The 15,723-nt window shown below is 42.4% G+C and overlaps 1 protein-coding gene across 4 annotated transcripts in view; it reads right to left on the bottom strand.

Moving 5' to 3' along the window:
- Positions 1 to 15,723, bottom strand: part of LOC137641610 (prostaglandin reductase 1-like) — a 581,256-nt gene that overhangs the window by 410,732 nt on the left and 154,801 nt on the right. Inside the window, exon 1 of one of the 4 annotated variants that reach the window (XM_068374338.1) lies at positions 11,312 to 11,440. The exons of 2 other annotated variants lie outside the window; for them this stretch is intronic. The gene's annotated coding sequence lies outside the window, so the exon portion shown is untranslated. Of the gene's footprint in view, positions 1 to 9,911; positions 9,988 to 11,311; positions 11,441 to 15,723 lie in introns of those variants that run through there. One more of the 4 variants, XM_068374337.1, reaches the window with a different exon arrangement.

Here is a 15,723-nt window from a genome sequence, read left to right as displayed (position 1 = left end):
TTTACCCTCTTTCCGTTTTCTAAGGGGTCAACCTCAGGGGGTGTGACATGTGCCCTGAGGCGACCCGGGGTCAGGAAGCGTGCTAGCTCAGGTCGTCGACTCGTCAGTAAGTTTCGTTGGAACAGGTACTACTCGATCCTGCAGGTTCTCGGGGAAGGATGGGTGGGCCATAACCCGAAGGTAGTTCTAGGTAAGTATGTTAGGAAAAATACAAATTACTTAAAAATTTGTTATTTGTTCCAACACGGTTACTTACCTAGAACTACCTTCTCAGGAGACTTAAACTTTAGGAGGTCGGAGTGTCCTGCAGGGACCAGAAGCCGATGGGGAGGCACGCGAGAGAGGGAACCTCTAAGGAGGTTTTGGTTCTACGACCACTAGAAAACTGCACGGAAAGTAGGGGAAACTATCCAAAAAACTCACTTAAGTGTCTAATGACTTACCTTTTCAAAACCAACTCTGATACATGTTCTCTTGAAGGACGTTTCTTCAGGTAACTAAGGTCTTTTCAACATCTTCCTGGGCAGTACGGCCCGGGGAAGGAAGGAAAGGAGGTGAGGAGGGGTAAGGTTAAGGAAGGAACTAGTGTCTCTTGGCATTGACACCCCCGATTACACTGGGGCCATGACCTTAGATCTCTTGAAGGGCCGAAAGGATTGGGCCAATGGAAAATCTGTCCAAGGATTTTCTCGAGCAACCTTTAAGATAAGTGTTCCGTGAAGGCGGACTGTCTAGACCAGGTCCCTGCCTTCAGGATCTTTCCCCCTGCCATGTTTTTCTCGAAGGCCAGGGAGGTGCTCAGACCTCTAATATCATGTGGCCTTGGTTTCCCTGGGAGAGGAGTCCCAGAAGCCTCGTAAGCCCTCTTTATCACCTGTCGCAGCCAGAAAGAGATAGAGTTCTTCGAGACCGGTTTCTTCACCCGGCCTGTTGAGACGAATAAATTTTTGATCTGAGGGCGGAATTTTGCGGTCCTCTCCAGGTATTTCCTTACTGTTCTCACGGGACATAAGAGTAGATCCTTCGGGTTGTCGGAGCGAGGGATGGCTGGCACCGAAAAACCCTCAAACCGAGGATCCCAACATGCCGGGTTCTGCGTCTTCGCCACAAAGCTAGGGACGAACCTAAAGGTAACTTTTCTCCACCCTTTGGAGTGTGAGACCTCGTAAGAGAGGCCATGTAACTTGCTAACTCTTTTCGCCGAGGCCAGGGCTAAAAGGAATGCTGTTTTAAGGGTGAGTTCTCTGTCTAGTACGTCCCTGAGAGGTTCGAAGGGTGGCTCTGACAGAACCTTGAGAACTCTGGCTAGGTCCCACTGCGGAACCCTTACTTCCTGGGGGGGACATGATTGTTCAAAGCTGCGGATGAGCATAGAGATGTGCCTTGAGGCTCCCAAGTCAATGCCCCTAAGAAGGAAGACTTGACCTAGGGCTGCTCGTACTCCCTTGATGGCCGGAATAGACGAGCCCACGTCGTCTCTCAGGTACACCAGAAAGTCTGCAATGTCCTGGATCGACACCCCTAAGGGCCTGATGTTCTTGGACGCACACCACTTCACAAAGACTGCCCACTTTGCTTGGTAAACTACTGCCGAGGAATGCCGTAGGTAACCCGACATCCTTGCCGCGGTTCTCGATGAATATCCTTCTTTCTTCAGTAGCTTCTCAATAACCTCACCGTGTGAAGGCGGAGGGATCGAGGGTTTTCGTGCCACCTGTGAAAGTGAGGTTGACGCAGGAGGTCTGGCCTGTCCGGAAGCGGCCAAGGAGGACGAAGAGCTAATTCTTTTAGGTCTGCGAACCAGTCTCTCTCCGGTCACCAGGGCGCTACCAAAGTCATCGACAGGTTGGACGACGCTCTCACTCTGTTCAACACTTGCCTGATCAAACTGAAGGGAGGGAAGGCGTACACATCGAGGTCGTCCCAGGGATGTTGGAAGGCATCCTCGAACGCTGCCGACGGGTCTGGGACTGGAGAACAGAACACGGAGAGTTGGGCGTTCAGACGTGTGGCAAACAAGTCTATCACTGGGGAGCCCCACATTAGGATGACTGCCCGAGCTACCTCCGGGTGTAGGGTCCACTCTGAACCTATCACTTGACCCGCCCTGCAGAGGCCGTTGGCCATCACGTTCCTCTTTCCTGGGATGAACCTTGCCATCAGTTCTATCCCTTCTTCTGTCGTCCACTCTAACAGTTCCGTGGCTAAGGCGCATAGAACTCTTGACTTCATGGCCCCGTTTCTTTACATACACCACTACTGTGGCGTTGTCGCACATTAACGCCACAGTGTTTCCTCGCAGGAAGTGTACGGACTGTCGACACGCCCTCAGAACCGCTATCATCTCCAGGATGTTTATATGGAGGGATGCCTCCTCGCTGGACCACTGCCCTTTTGTCGATTCCCCTAGCAGGTGTGCTCCCCAACCCTCCTTCGATGCGTCCGTGAACAACAGCAACTCCGGGGGATCGGGGGCGAAGGGCATTCCCTTCTCTGTGTTCGACCTGATGTTCCACCAAAGAAGGGTCTCTCGCGTCTTCGGGAGGACTGGGACTATTTTGTGGGGCTCCTTGCCTTGAGTCCACGATTCCTTCAGATTCCACTGCACCGGGCGGAGCCTGAGTCTCCCTTGCGGTACTAATTTCTCCAGCGAAACCAGATGACCCAGTAACTTCTGCCAGTCCTTGGCCCTCCTGGGTTGGCCCGTCAGGAAGGGTTGAAGGATATGTTCCAGGTTGTCTAACATCTCCCCTGAGGGGAAGGCTCTTACTAACTGGGTGTCCAGGACCATCCCCAAGTAAGTCATCCTGATGCTGGGGACTAGTTGGGACTTTCCTAGGTTGACCGTGATCCCTAATCCCTTGCATAGGTCGAGCAACATCACGCCTTGCTCCTTCAGTTGTTCCCTTGAGGCAGAAAGAAGCTACCAGTCGTCCAGGTACCTGATCAGTAGGATGCCTTTCTCGTGCGCCCATGCCGAGATTGTGGTGAAAACCCTCGTGAACACCTGCAGGGCCATCGATAGGCCGAAGCACAGGGTTTTGAACTGCAGGACACTGGACTCCCACTTGATTCTGAGGAACTTCCTGCTGGAGGGGTGGACGGGGATTTGAAAATAGGCATCCTTGAGGTCGAGGGACATGAGGAAATCCCCCTCCCTCAAGGCTGCTAGCACTGTCTTGGGGGTGTCCATTTTGAAGTCCGTCTTTGAGACGAACTTGTTGAGGGCTGAGAGGTCTATGACCGGCCTCCATCCTCCTGTCGATTTCTCCACAAGGAAAAGCCTGCTGAAGAAACCCGGGCCGGGGTTCTCCACTGTCTCTAAAGCTCCCTTGGCGATCATGGACGCTACTTCCTCCTGTAGCGCCGACCTCTTCAAGGGGTTCTTTGGAACCAGCCACTCGGCCCGGTGGGCTGGGATGAGAGGGAGAGGTTCTTCTAGGAAAGGGAGTCTGCAGCCCTCTTTCAGGACCGTCACCGTCCAGGGATCCACACCGAGATCCCGCCATGCTTGCCAAAAATGTCTGAGGCATCCCCCTACTAGGGGCTCCTGTAGGAGTAGGGGGCCTCTCTTCCTATCTCCTTCTGGAGGAGTGGCCAGAGCGACCTCTCCTAGAGTTACTGTAGGAGGGTCTGAAGGCTGACTGAGGGCCTGCGGTGGTCCTACGGGTGGGCTGCTGAGAGGCCTGAAGCCAAGGAGCTGATGGTGGTTCTCTTCGAGACAGCAAGGGGATGGCCTGGGAGGAGTGAGGGACGTCCGCTGAGGCTCTTCTAAACCCGGACTTCCTCAAAGGGGGGGCCCTAGGGTCCGCGTCTCTCACCTTCCTCACTTTCTCCATCGTATCCTCCACCAAATTGATGGGGAAAATGTCATTTCACCACACGAAGGAATTCCTCAGTCTCCTCGCTTCTCTGTCCGGTAACTTCTGCACCAGTTTGCTCAGTACCGTATCCTTCTTCTTAAGAACCCAGTTTGTAGCCACAGACAGAGACTGGGATGATAAAAACTTAAAGGCCTTGCCTCCCGAACTAACTAGCTCCCTCAGCACGGCCTGATTGTCCGGGAGGGAGAGGTCGTGGGACGCCTGAAACCCCACCAAGGCGCAAGACCACCAATTTAACCAGGAGGACACGTAGACAAGGTCCTGTGCCATGTCCTCCATCATAGAGGCTTCTGACGGGGAAAAGCACACGGGGGCAGTGGAGGCCCTGTCTTCCGAGGCTCCCTGGTTCAGTGAGGTCACCGCTGCATCTACCGCACGGGGTCCACCGCGATGCCCTTCTGGGACGTAAAAACGTTTCTGAGATTTTAGGCCCGGAAGAAGCTTGGAGGAACTCTGGTTTCTGGGGGCCTCCGCCAGTCCTGCCAGGTATTCATCTATTTGTTCCATCCCCAACTTCACATCCGGAGCGAGAGGGAGAGACAATGAAGGCTTTTGTTGCACGGGGCTGTCGATCATTCTGGACAGTCCGGAGAGCACGGCCTTTGCAGCTGAGGGCTTAGGTTCATCCAATCGGTGATGCCGACGCATTAGGGCCAGAACCTTACGGTAGGAGGAGATGTCGTCAGACGAGCACTCCCCTCCTTCCACCAGGTCTTCCGTCACCAGTTCCTCCGTACGGGGGTACTCCGTGACGGTGGGAAAGGCAACGCTGGACGAGTCTGCCAGTGGTATGGGCTGCCCCGTGGGGACGAAGGTATCCGTCATGGGAGTACAGTACCTTGTTCCACAGGGGACTCCGTGGATGGGGGATCCATGCGGACCGACGGGCGCCCTTGGTGCTTTAGGAAGGCCTCCAAGGTGCCCGTGGTCGACGCTAAGCCTTCCTTCATACTCCGTACATCCTTCCTAAGGGAAGAAGGAGCGGAGGCCACCGTTGGGTTAGTCACTACAAGGGGGGCCCGGTTCGACCCCTCTTGCCGGGCGACTGGTCCGAAGGAGGAGGTAGGAGGATGAGACACAGAAGGCGAGGCTCTAGGGAGCCACCCGGAAGCGGCCGCGGATGTGGTAAACCTAAACAGCTCGCTCCGGGGCACTGTGAAATTTACCCACTCCTTGGACTTGCTCCTCTTTGCTCTCTTTTTAGAGGACTTCAATCTTTTCTTACCATGTCTTGAACGGGAATGGGACTTCTTCTTTTTGCGGGACTTCTCCCTCTTCCTCTTGCTAAAGTTCCTGTCCTCGTCCTCTGACGACGAAGAAGAAGAAGAGTCCGATGACGACGATGATGACGAGGATGAGGACGAATCCCTCAGACCGCCCGAAACGTCCAAGACTGCGGGGGGAAATTCTCATCGTTTCTCAGGCGTGGGAGGCTGCAGAAACACGAGGGGTAGCATAGACGATGGAGTCGGAGGGGACCGAGCGAGTCCTTTATAGAGCCATTGCTCGACGTCGTCATCTCCTCTAGCGGGGACCTGAAGGGAGTCCTAGGGGCCACCCACGTGGTGGGGTCTGAAGACGACGAACTTCCTTTTTCGGTGTCTCCCTCTGCGGTCGACGCACCTGAAACACGCCATGATGCCGGGGGAGAATCCACACTCGGTTTACCCCACATAGGATCTTCCGAGGAGACAGGACCTGCGGGCACCTGGACCTCGACTCCTACCCACACTCTCGCACTACACTCAGGCCCCACACATGCCTGCCCCACACTGGACACTTCCCCCACAGGAATATCAGACTCTTGGGGAAGGGCAATGGGCCTCTTCCACGCAACGGACTTACCTCGTCCCCTACTCTGGGTAGGGGAAGAAGGACGGGTGTTACGGTCTGCCGAGACGTCTGAAGAAACCACAGGCGACGAGATACTGGAGTCCTTAGGCGACTTCTTAGCCGCCTTCTTCTTCTTAGTCCCGAAGAGCACCCACTGGATCTCACTCCAGTTAGCACACTCCGGGCACGTAGAGGCAGGGGAACATACTTTCCCCCTACACGTGGAGCACAAGGAGTGGGGATCAATCTCAGGTTTAGAAAGGAAAGCCCCGCAAGACTTCCCAGCCACAGGCCCAGGGCAACGACGAGGATGCTCCATAACGCAACGCTAATACACCAAGAGACACAAGGATGCAAAGGGAAAGTGAAAGGGAAACACGTGGGTAACACGCGGTAAGCACAAAGGATCGGGGGACACAAAGGGTCGCACAAGGTAAGAGAGAGCGCGGCGAGATGTTGATCACGTTGCAACCAGAAACTTACTGACGAGTCAACGACCTGAACTAGCACGCTTCCCGACCCCGGGTCGCCTCAGGGCACATGTCACACCGCCTGAGGTTGACCCCTTAGAAAACGGAAGGAGGGTAAACTATACAAAAAGCTGGTCGGTTAGGTAGAGTTACCAGTAACTCCTAAGAAGATAGTTCTAGGTAAGTAACCGAGTTGGAACAAATAAGCTTTAAGTGGAAGAGGATGTTCTTGCAAGCTTGTTATATTTTTCTGAAGATTTGAAGTAATACTTTAGGATTGATACAATGCGAACAAAACAATGCTTGAAAACTGCCCTAGAGTTTCCAGTGGTATCCTCTCGTAACTTGAAAAGATTCCATATTTCAAAATGCCTTTAAAATATCTTGACTCCATTAGGAGTGTTGTAAATTATTCTTAAACAAACGTTTCTATTGTAATGAAATGCCTGGTTGTAAACAAGATATAAGTGAAAACACTAGTGCCTATTTAAACTTGAAGTATGTGTACCAGAGCTGCTGGACAGGATTAGTAACAACAAAATTTATTTATCATTGTAATGTAAATCAAATTATATTGAGTAGATATGAAGTACTTGAATATACTGCAAGTGATATTTATAATTACTTTATATTTTCAAGAACATTTGGCTGAAGAATGATATTTATAATTACTTTATATTTTCAAGAACATTTGGCTGAAGAATAAGTACAAGATTGTGTATTCCGGTACGAGAATTAGTACATGTACTTGAACTCAAGCGCTGATCACTTCGAACCCTATATATGTATAAACTGTCTTTGACACTAGGAAAATTTGTCGTTCAGTGGGAGCATGTCAATTCTAGGTATGATAGGCAAGATTAGGTTAGGAATACATAACTAGGATAAATTTGCACTTCTGAAAAAGAAACCAAAGATAAACATGTTAAAAAAATCCCAAGGGGAAATTTCCTGAATGATGGGTCTGTGACTATGAGGTTCAGATGCAGGTAAAGGGGGAGGGGTGAATTTCAGGCTGTGTAAGCATTCTGTCAAGTTGAGGTTAGGGTGGAACCATGTACAGTAGTTGGAAATTTTAATATTGACTGGGCAGAAACAAAGGTAAAAGATTTTGCTCATAAATAAGCCAGGATTTAACATAATGACTGCTGGGACAAAAGGTGTTTTGAGAGTTATTCATGTAAGCTGGTACAATAATGATGTTATGTACAGTTAGGTTAGGCATGTGTGGTTAGGAATAATTCTGCCAACATAGCTAGACATTAAAACCATCCAATGTATTACAAAAGGAAATTGATAAATTGAACACATAGTACTGCAGTACATAGTCAAGTACATTACGTTCAAGTTTCTAGAATGTTGATATGAATTCTTTCTAATAAAGAGGACAATATACCCAACATAAAAGTTCAAAGTCAACGCTAATTGAGAAATAGCAATTTGACACAATAAATCTTAAACCAATTTTCATGTTTGAGAGCAAATGGTATAACTTTCAAAATCATCCTTGCTTATTGGTAAACAGGGAAGGTAGTAGGTTAACCAGGGCATCAGGCACCTGTTGAGATACTACCGCTAGAGAGTTACCGAGTCCTTTGACTGGCCAGACAGTACTACATTGAGTCCTTCTCTCTCAATATGGTTCATTTTCCATTTTCCTACACATATACTGAATAGTCTGGCCTATTCTTTACATATTCTCCTCTGTCCTCATACACCTTACAACACCGAGATTACCAAACGGGTCTTCACTCAATCAGTTAACTACTGCACTGTAATTGTTCAATGGCTACTTTCCTCTTGGTAATGTAGAAGACACTCTCTAGCTATAGTAAGCAGCTCTTCTAGGAGAAGGACACTCCAAAATCAAACCACTGTTCACTAGTTTTGGGTACATCCATAGTCTATGTACCATGGTCTTCCACTGTCTTGGGGTAGAGTTCTCTTGCTTGAGAGTAGGCTACACTCAGAACACTATTCGATCTTATTTTTCTACCTCTTGTTTTTATAGTTATATATGAAAGATTTATTTTAATGCTACTGTTTTAAAATATTTTATTTCAATTTCTAATTAATTCTTTCTTGTAGTTTCCTTAATTCCTTTCCTCACTGGGGTATTTTCCCTGTTGGAGCCCTCAGGCTCATGGCATCATGCTATTCCAAATAAAGTTGTAGCTTAGAAAATAATAATAATAATAATAATAATAATAATAATAATAATAATAATAATAATATAATGTCCAAAATTCGGTCATTGGCAAGCCTTGACTTAAGTACAATTTTATATATACAGTACATACAAAATATGGGTTTTGATATATCTTATCTTATTTTGTTTTGCCGTTTACCTTGATTGTGGGCTTATATTTTGTCTGCAATCCCTTTTTTTCTATGTTGCACATTTTAATTCTTATCTAAGAAATGGCAAGTGAGGGGTGGGGAGGTTCATCTCAAACAGTAATAAGCAAATAAAATCCTTATGTAAACATGTACAGTATTCACTAAATTAGGTTAATATAGGTTACATATCTTAGATTAAATGTGGAATACCAATAGGCCTCGACCCCAAAATGCTTGGGGGTTCTATACCAAATGAAAATACACAATAAAAACCATATTTCTGAGTTAGTCAATATCACCAAGATCCCTTCGTGCATTACATAGTTTCCATGATTAACATCCTTATCAGGTAGTAGGTTGACCAAGGCACCAGCCACCCGTACAGATCTACCACTAGATAGTTATGGCATCTTTTGACTGGCCAGACAGTACTACATTGCATCCTTCTCTCTGGTTACGGTTCATTTTCCCTTTGCCTACACATATACCGAATAGTCTGGCCTATTCCTTACATATTCTCCTCTGCCCTCATACACCTGTCAACATTGAGATTACCAAACAATTCTTCTTCACCCAAGTGTTTAACTACTGCACTGTAATTGTTCAGTGGCCACTTTCCTCTTGCTAAGGATAGATGAGACTCTTTAGCTATGGTAAGCAGCTCTTCTAGGAGGAGGACAACCCAAAATCAAACCACTGTTCTCTAGTCTTGGGTAGTGTCATAGCCTCTGTACCATGGTCTTCCACTGTCTTGAGTTAGAGTTCTCTTGCTTGAGGGTACACTCGGCCAGACTAATCTATCTAATTTCTCTTCCCCTTATTTTGTTAAAGTTTGTATAGTTTATATAGGCTACATTCATTTTGATGTTACTATTCTTAAAACATTTTATTTTTCCTTTTTTCCTATCCTCACTGGACTATTTTCCCTATTGGAGCCCCTGGGCTTATAGCATCCTGCTTTTCCAACGGGGGTTGTAGCTTGGCAAGTAATAATAATAACAATAATAGGATTAAGAAGGTGGGGTTAAGGTACCGGTTTCTGGACCCTAGGGTATAATTAATATATGATGTACTCCTGTTGAAATACGTTATCTCGCTTAGTAAAACAAATGAAATGCCATTACTAAATATAAATACCCCTGTCTTAATGATATTCAAAGTAACTTAATATAGAAAAATACCAACTGAAAAGTAGTTAAAAATCACCCAATGTACCGAAGATCTTAAAAAGCATAAAACGCCGGTTTAAGAATCTACTATTATTTACAATACAAGTTTACTTTAATTTGGCAATTAATCGTAAACAATGACCCCAATTACTTTCCACGGGTTATCATTATTAGCATGTAGGTATATGACAACAACTGCTCAACTCTCAACTTACGATTTGAAGTTTTGAACGTATTCTAATTTTGTGAAATGGGATTCGTCAAGTAGTAGTTTAGTAAACAGGGTTGCCAGATTATTTCGACTGGATTATCGTACATGAGCCTTAAAATTCTCGTTTTTCAACCAAAATTACCATACACATTTTCAATATAATTATTAAAGACTTACATGATTGACTTAATTCAAAATATTTTAGTATAATTGTTTAATTAAACACATATGTATAGACCTAAGGTATGTATCGTACATCGTACTGGACCTAAAATAACCGTACATGTAGGATAATTATCGTATGAATGGCACCCCTGTTAGTAGGTGTCTGTCACGCCCTCTTTAACTACTACACATCTAACACCTATGTAACTGCGCCCCTTCATTATTATTATTATTATTATTATTATTATTATTATTATTATTATCCAAGCCACAACCCTAATTGGAAAAGCAAGATGCTACAAGCCCAGGGGCTCCAATAGGGAAAAATAGCCCGGTGAGGAAAGGAAATAAGGAAATAAATAACTGAAGAGAACAAATCAACAATAAATCATTCTAAAAAAGTAATGTCAAAGGAGATATATCATATATAAACTATTAACAACGTCAACAACAAATATGTCATATATAAACTATAAAAAGACTCATGTCCGCTCTGGTGTGTCATTTTAGTAGTCACAGAGAATTGTATATAAAAAGATATTATACTAAACCAAATAGTATAAAGTTTAGTCAATTGTTTAAAATAGAAAATAAGAGAATTGTGCAAAATAGCAAAATTTGTAAAAATTATAATGGAACAGTTTTACTTATATATTAGTTTTTTTATCTTGTCCATATGGGCTCATGTCCCCATTATACGTGGCATATATGGGTAAACGGATATATGTACAGTATTGTATGGATAAGTGAATAGAAGTAGTTTTGCTTCTTTTTACTTCCATCTTGTACTATTACTTTAAGTCAAACTATAATTTGGTATATTTTGTAATGTACTCTCATACCCAGAGAGGTGTCGCTAAAGTTAATAAAAATCCTTAAAATCATGATATTTTAAGACACATATTCAAATACCACTAAGGATTTATGGACTGCAGCTGCACATAATCGCATAGGGCCAGTACATAGCCAGAAAACAAACAGATGTTTAAATATAACATTCCATTACCGATAAAAAAAAAATAGAGAAATAATCTAGGACCATATTATAGCTCACAGAACCGTCCTCTTCAGAAAGTTCCATTTGGATATCATAAATTCCTCCAAAAAAAAAGCAATGCATATAAGTGAATACGTAAATTAACAATACAAATATGAATGTCTAAAACATGCCATCTAGGATTATCGGTCGATAACTTAGGACACTGCTAATTAATCTTAATTACTTTTAGATTGCCTTACCTTATAGAAACTTATCGGGATGATCGAAGGGATGGGATTCTGCAAAGGAAGATGAAATCGCCTTTTCAACAACGTATTCAACTTCTAAGATTACAGTTAACAAATTGCTTGTGACGTGGATGTGATAAGCTGTATCAATGCTAATGCCTTTTTTACGTGCATCAGTGATTATATAAAGAAATTAAAAAAAAAAAACGTCTTAATCGTTCTTTTTTCTGAAGCGTTCTTAGTGGTAAAGAACGCAAGTAAACGCGCAATGACAATGGTTATTTTGAGGAAATTGAATTACCGTAAGTTATTGCTAACCTCGAAATTACAATTTCTGAAATCATTGGTTGATTACTTTATGGAATCTGGGTCACGTGGCGCTGGGACCGGGGAGGACATATTATTATTATTATTATTATTATTATTATTATTATTATTATTATTATTATTATTATTATTATTATTATTATTATTATTATTATAAACTAAACTACAACGTTGGGAAAGCATGAAATATAGCCCAGTGTGGAAAATAAATTGGGACATAATAAACTAAAAGAAAAGCAATTAACAACTAAAATAAAATATTCTAAGAAGAGTAACAACACTAAAATATACCTTTTAAATATAAACTATAAAAATAGACCTATTTCAGTATGTTTCACATAAAAATATTCGCTGCAAGTTCGAACTTTTGGAGTTCCACAAACTCAACTACCTGTTCAAGATTATTCCACAACAAACACGTGTGAAGAAAACTGCATTCACATTAGCCTATGTAGCAAATGATAAGTGATAGGAGAAAAGTAATGCAGAAGACTGAAAAGTGGGTGCAGATGGGGGCTAGAAGATACCGTGCAAATTTAAGGTTTAAATGCCACTCATGAATGGCAGAGGCAAGGGACAGTGACATTGCCCTATGAAAACAATGCACTAGAGACTGACCATAATACATATGATCAGCGCCCTAGGCCCCTCTCCACCCAAGCTAGGACAAGGAGGGCCAGGCAATGGCTGCTGATGACTCAGCAGATAGACCTATATTCTCCCCCAAACACCCCATCCTTAGCTCACAAGGATGGTGAGGTTGCCGCGACCAAAGGGACTAACGAGTTTGAGCGGGACTCGAACCTCAGTCTGACAATCACCAGGCAAGGATGCTACCACCAGGCCACCACAACCCTTTAATAATGCCTACAGTGACCACGTGTGGTGCACTAATGGCGCTACCCAGCTACGGTTAAGATAATTAAAAAAGCTGCCACGGGAGAAAAAGTGGCATAATAATAATGATTGAAAATTGACTCTAGAACAGATAATCTCATGAAATGCACTGAATTATTGGATATTGCTCTCAAGAAGATGTAGATCTATCTATCTATCTAGCTATTATTATTAATATTATTATTATTATTATTAACTAAGCCACAACAATAGTTGTAAAGCATATGCTATGAGCCAAAGGGATCCAACAGGAAAAATAGCCCAGTGAGGAATGAACATAAGGAAACTGATAGAATAGTGTGCCTGAGTGTACCCTCAAGCAAGAAAACTCCACTCAAGACAGTGGAAGACAATGGCACAGGGGCTACGGCACTACCCAAGACTACAGAACATTGCTTTAGTTTTGGAGTGTCCTTCTAGAAGAGCTGCTTACCACAGCTTAAGAGTCTCTTCTACATTACCGAGATGATAGTGGTCACTCAACAATTACAGTGCACTAGTTAAGCCCTTGAGAAGATTTTTTTTAATTCTATTTTTATTTTTGTGTTGTCAGGTGTATGAGGAAAGAGGAGAATTTAAAAAATAGCCCAGACTATTGTGTGTGTGTGTGTGTGTGTGTGTGTGTGTGTGTGTGTAAGCAAAGGACAAATGAGTCGTAACCAGAGTTGGGTTCAATATAGTACCATCTGACCAATCAAAGGACCCAAAAAACTCTCTAGCAGTAGTATCTCAAATGGTAACTGGTGCCTTACCAATATAAATAAAATAAACTATGTATGAACAACCATCAAGTATTCCATACAGGGCTATCGTGGCTGAAACAAGTATATGGCCGATGTCCTATGGAATAAATTATAAGAGCATATTGCTATTTTATATAAAATACATATCCCTGAAGACGAGATAGTACTCAAGAAGGTGCTTGAAGATCAATTTCAGTGTCTATATGTAAAGTGCTATAATAGTAGCATTGAAAATGTCTGCAGTAAATATAGAATGAATGTAGATTAATCAAGAAATTATGGAAAAGGGCACTAGAATGAAGATAAATTGAATGTAGAAGAAATTTAGATTTTTAGGAGATTGACCCTCAATTATATATTAAAGAAACGAGGTCAAGCAAAGCTATTTTAGTCATGATTAGCATCTTAAATATGCATGAAATTAATGTGACTTCTATTAAGTAAAACGATGATCATAAACCTACAGAACATTAAATTGTATGCGAAAAAATTAAAATAAAAAAGCCAGGCTGTAAGAACATAGTCACATTTCAGAAGTCTTAGCTGAAAGCTGGTAACATAAAATATACCATGAAACTGAAGAGTTTAGAGGACCTGAGCAAGTTGCCAAAGCTGAAAACGGCATCATCGTAACTAAAGTTGTACATTACAAAGGAGGAAAACTTCATGGGTTAATTAAAAAAGAAAGTAAATAGTATTTCTGGAGAAGATAGTGATCACGACTAAGGCCGAAATAAATTGGCTGACTGAAACGTATTTAGGGATGGAAGAAAACATCGAAATTGAAGGATAAAAAGTTTAATCAAATTGGAGGGTATAAAGTTTAAGAGAATAAAGGGCGTACAGATAGCGGAGTACTTTGGAGTACTTAAAGGAGTGGAACATTTAAATCAAAGACATAAGAAGCCTTCTGGATAAAAATAGATAATGGTCGTATTAAGATTACCTTAGGTGCAATGTACTGTATGCTCCAAAAAAGGTTAGAGGACTAAGAAGGAAAAGAGGAAATGTATAAATTAATAAAAGTAGTAGTAGGAAGAAAAGGAAATCAGGACTGATGGATATAACTTTTTATCCAAAATTAATGTTATATTGTAACTGGCAATGTCAATACTATCTGTGGAAAGATAATAACCTTTCTCAGAAATAACGGAATAGAAGCCCTGATATATGTTAGACTTAATGTTCACCATAATAACAAAATTTAATATAAAGTAAAGAAAATAATAAGCAAGCAACTTCCGCATTATGGGAGAACTCAGTAAAGTGAAGTTAACATCAATCCTCAAAAGTCAATGCTTTTAGTAATAAGGCACAACTAAAAATAAGTTAAAAAGACTAAATGGGTAGCTAGAAATGGGAGGTTTGAAACAATAAACAGTATAAATACTTAGGGGAATGATACTCAGAAAAAGAAAAATAGATCAAAATCTTAGCACAGGTAAAAGAGAAGCAATTTTTGGGGCTATGATTTTTTGTCAAAAAGCTCCCGTCCGGAGAACAGCTCTGGGAAATCTACAGAAGAAGAAGAAGAAGAAGAAGAAGAAGAAGGATTTAAGGATTTTTAAGGCTTGAAGAAGAAGAAGAAGGATTTAAGGATTTTAAGGCTTGAAGAAGAAGAAGAGCCAAGCAAACATAGAATATATAGAGCAACAAGTTAGGAAGTATGGCGACGTCAACAGAGCAGGAGCAATGCATTGCAGGCAAGAATAAATCTAAATGAAACAGCATTAGTACCTGCATTGTTTGCAAATACTGAGACGTGGGGAGTTATAAAATGAACAAGAAATGAAGCAATTAAAGAGAATTCAAGAAGATTGTTAAACGAAAGTTTCAACAAGTTGCAACCACGCTTATTGGGGATTAAGAGCAAAAACGGATATGGCCAGTAAGAAATCGAAATGGGTATAAAAAGTGATGTTTTTATATTACATCAGATGATAAACGAATACTTGAAGATATAGCGGATGACAAAATTTAGAAAATCAAAAGGGAAATGTAAGGTACCACAATATAAGAAAAATTATAGAAAGCAAGACCCCAAAAAAGTGTAAAATGACATGAAACTTGAAAATAATTAAAACAAAATATAGAGGTCTATGTTGGGGTTTGTAAAAGGTAATAGAGGAAGAGAATACATTGGTGGACTTGACACTAAGGAAGCAGCTGTAATAGTAATTAAGACAAGATTTCAAATTATAGAAAATTATATAAACAAGAACAACAAAGGAGGGCTTTGTGAGTCAAGCAGGTAGTTACAGAAGAACATTATTTTAGCTGTATACAATCAAGAACACATTATAAGCAGTAGCATAGAATTAAGGAAATTAGAATTACCAACCAAAGAAATTCCCCGACATATTATACAGGTTATGGAAGTTAAAAATAAAAGAAAACCAGCTATGCTGTGTGTCGGAGGTAATTATACAAACAATGAACTTTCTGCACATTTTAACA

Source organism: Palaemon carinicauda, chromosome 5, assembly GCF_036898095.1.
Source record: "Palaemon carinicauda isolate YSFRI2023 chromosome 5, ASM3689809v2, whole genome shotgun sequence".
NCBI lineage: Eukaryota > Metazoa > Arthropoda > Malacostraca > Decapoda > Palaemonidae > Palaemon > Palaemon carinicauda.
The sequence above is the reverse complement of the archived record's forward strand: the minus strand, read 5'-3'. Positions and strand labels throughout refer to the sequence as shown.